Here is a 4258-nt window from a genome sequence, read left to right as displayed (position 1 = left end):
ACGCTACGCTGACAGACACAGCAAACCTTCTTGCCACAGCTCGCAGTGATGTGCCATCCTGGATGAGCTGCACTACCTGAGCCACTTGTGTGGGTTGTAGACTCTGTGTCATGCTACCACTAGAGTGAAAGCACCGCCAGCATTCAAAAGTGACCAAAACATCAGCCAGGAAGCATAGGAACTGAGAAGTGGTCTGTGGTCACCACCTGCAGAACCACTCCTTTATTGGGGGTGTCTTGCTAATTGCCTATAATTTCCACCTGTTGTCTATTCCATTTGCACAACAGCATGTGAAACTGATTGTCAATCAGTGTTGCTTCCTAAGTGGACAGTTTGATTTCACAGGAGTGTGATTGACTTGGAGTTACATTGTGTTGTTTAAGCGTTCCCTTTATTTTTTTGAGCAGTGTATATTCTCTCATCACAGAAGTATTCCTCTTCATTAATGAGCAAAGTAAAGCAGGATGTTACAGCTGTCGTTGTTGAGCTGCAGCTAATGATTGAATCAATCTGCTGATTATTTTCTCCATGAATCGATTGATTTGGTCACAGTCACCCAGTGTGACACCTTCACAACGCCTTTTGTGTCCGACCATCAGTCCAAACCTCAACATTGTTAACAAACCTTACAGTTATTACAGTCATTCAAAGGAAACTTCAGCAAATTCATTTTCTGTCATTCAACTAGTTGATTAATCGACTAGTCTTTTCAGCTGTGCTTGTATAAATTGTTTTGCTTTAAATTAAATGACCCATCATATTGTACTATTAAAGTCCACTGCATGTATCTTACAGCTTTAGTTACTTTACAAAACACACAAACAGCTGATCTGAATATTTCACTCTGAGATGTAGTGGAAGCAGAACATGGCACCATTTATGTGTACTTAAGTGCAGTACTTGAGCGAATGTACTTGTGTTCTTAAATGTAACTAGTCTCAAATACGTTATGACTGAATATTTCATGGCTACTAATAATAGTACTTTAAGTGCATGAATCACATAAAGTACATGAAGTAGTATTTCAGTACAATGTCTGGTTTAATAATTTATTTTATCAAATTTTTGTTGCATGCTCTCATTACGTATGACTTAAAATTAAGTGACTGGTAAATTATTTTTACTTACTTTTATCCTAAGCGACTTACAATTGCTATACACGTCAGAGGTCACACACCTCTGGAGCAAGTGTCTTGCTCAGGGACACAATGGTGGATGGGTCACAGTGGGGGATTGAACCGGGTCTCTCACACCAAAGGCATGCGTCTGACCCATTGCGCCATCACCACCCTTTATATTTGTTTTTTTAGGTTAACTGTTACAAATGTCCAGGGACTACGGCTGAAAAATGTGTTTTTTGGCTAACTGGTGTATTTACATCAATGTTTTATTAATGTGCACTGTACCTGCTAAATTAAACAGATTGTTTTAAAATTACATTATAATGAAACACAAAATTTTATTTGTTGGTCCAAGTTACAAGAGAAAGTTTTGTATATTATTGTAAATATTTGTCTAGTTTTCATGTAACAGCTTGCTTCTTTACCAGTTAAGAATGTTATATATACACTGTACATACTCTATGTACTCCTTTTGGTTACATCATGTATATACTGCATACATTCTGTGTGGATGTCGTCACGGATGATGAAGGGAAACGAGCATAATTTACAGGCAGCACTGTGGTGCAGTGTCGCTTCACAGCGAGAAGGTTGTGGGTTCAAACCCTGATTGCCCTGGCCTGGAGTTTGCATGTTCTCCCTGTATCTTCCTCCCACTGTCCAGAGACATGCAGGCTAAGTTAATGTCAGCTGGGATTGGCTCCAGCCCTCCATGACCCTGTACGCAGGATAAGCGGTTGATGATGGATGGAACGATGAATTGAATTATTCTAAAATAAGACGATGTACACAGCATCTGCAACAACTTTCAAACAGTTTATTTCTCATTTTTTCCCAATGTATGAAGTTTCAGTGACGCGGCAGAGATGAAAACAAGAGTAAAAATCTGAATCCACGAGGCCTCCATCTCACAAACATCCCTTTAAACCAGCCAGAAGACATTTCAGCGCCGACCTGAAACCAAACAAGCAGGAAGCTTCGACGCCGACTGTTAACAAAAAAACACCACCCGAAAGAAACAGAGTGAAGAAGAAAAAAACAGCAAGTGGCGGGCGACAAAAACAGCTCCATGGTTACAGCTTCAGTAGAGTAAATTTTATACATTTTTATGTTTAAACCTTTTATTGGAAACACCCACGTGCTTAAATGTTCATGTTTTCACCATTATTAAACATGTAAACACAACACGGTCTTTGAAATGAGCCGAAACTCTGAAATGCTAAATGAATGAAAGACAAAAATGTTCAGATTACTTATTGTCACCATGAAACACACGATCTGACATCAATGTGAAAATAACAGCATGTCACGTGTTTTAAAATACCAAACTATTACAGCTGAATAAACAACCTTTAAGTTTAAGTTCTATTGAAAATAGCTATTTTCCATGATTCCTAACTATTAAACATGCACCAAAAACTGTGGATTTTATTGTATAACTGTAGAAAAATTCAAATATGCAAGTGGTCAAACGTAACCAGTAAATACAATCACACACTCTTCGTGTCACGTAGCATGCACAGAATATTATGATTGTTTGCACCTGCAAGACATTTCGCTCATTTCATTGAATCGTTTTTGAGACCAGCCTGGTAAACTCGAGCTTTGAGAAAAGAAAGAAATTAGAGTTTTAATAAAAACCTGATCTACATGCAAACAGCCACGGGCGGAGGAAGAAAAAATAAAAGAGGAGATCAGATCACACGTCATGCAAACACGTCACAAGTCTCCCGCTTCAGGTAGAAAAGTCTTTCACAGCGCGTCAGAGAATGAACCGTGCAGCCCGGCAGGTTTCCTGCAGCCGAAGCTTATTTTTGATTTCACAGACTATTTTACTAAATCTTAGAAACACAGGAATATTAACTGATTTCATAAAGACCTAAAAAATGTAAGTGAGAGCATCTGTGTGTGAGTCCTGCATGTTTTTATAGCGATCGCTGGCTTTACAGCATCTAAGCAAACGTAAAATACTTTGGAGAAAAATCAGAAGTTCTGCGTCTTTTCTTAAGAAGTTTTTCTCGGCTGAATGCAAACTGAAACGACTCCGATTATTGGGTGCAGTAAAGCTGCGCACGTGAAGCAGTTTTCAGGAATGACTGACGTCAACAGTTGGCGCTCGACCCTGATAATATGTTGCGTTTGTGTCCTGCAGGAATTATGCAGCTTCCGGCATGTCAACATGCCATAATTTGTCTTGTACTTGAAGGTGGGGGAGGCCACGTTGGAGGAACTATCAAGACACAGCTGGATGTTTGAAAGTATCCTTCCGAATAAATCCCTCCAGGCCTCCCTCCAAAACACATGTTCAGGTCAGCCAATCATTTCATTCGGACCAAATGAAACGACTGGCCGTGCTTATTTACAGTCCTGCGACAGCCACGGATATTTTTCATTTCTGTGTCAGAGCATGTGATGTATCGTCAAGATATAAAGAGAATTTCAACAAATATAATACAAGAAATGCGTCTGAACTAAACTGCCTACCCCGGCTTTCATGTTGTTATCACAACTGGGTGCTTAAAAACACAAAAGTTCGTTAAAAAACGACGGCGTTCATTAGAGCCACAGAGCAACGTTTAAAAACATGCAGGTCCCAGTCTGTTATCTCTGACTGAATTTAGCCAAACACGAGCGTAAAGCTGCTCTTTAGGTGTAAATGATGCAAAACTCCAGTAAGATAAATGCATTCAATAATACAGTTATACATCTCTAACATAAAGACACGGCTTTTAAGCCTGTTTAATTCAAACGCATGTCAATAAATTCTTGTTGGCACCTCATGCTGTTTTTGTGTTGTTCTGAAATCAAGTAACATCAAAACGAACTACACTCGTCCACTAAAGTTTTACGTTCTGTAAGATACTTCCTTTGTTTCTAAAAAAGAAAACTAAAAAACAATGACACCAAAATAAATATAAAAAACCCACATACCTTGAAAACCCAGTAAAACTTACAGTACACATACACACTCAACCACAGCTTTCCTCCACCAAACTGAAACCGTCGCTCTGCGTTTAAAAAAGCCGTCCGTCGACTTTTAAAGTGCGACGCCGAGTCACTGAGAGTCCCTGTTCAATAATACTAGGTAAAAGTTTGGCTTCAGAAGGCTCGGGAGGAGGGAGGGAAAGGGGGGGGGG

This window comes from Micropterus dolomieu, linkage group LG01 (genome assembly GCF_021292245.1).
Source record: "Micropterus dolomieu isolate WLL.071019.BEF.003 ecotype Adirondacks linkage group LG01, ASM2129224v1, whole genome shotgun sequence".
NCBI classification, from domain to species: domain Eukaryota; kingdom Metazoa; phylum Chordata; class Actinopteri; order Centrarchiformes; family Centrarchidae; genus Micropterus; species Micropterus dolomieu.
This window is presented reverse-complemented; position numbering follows the sequence as displayed.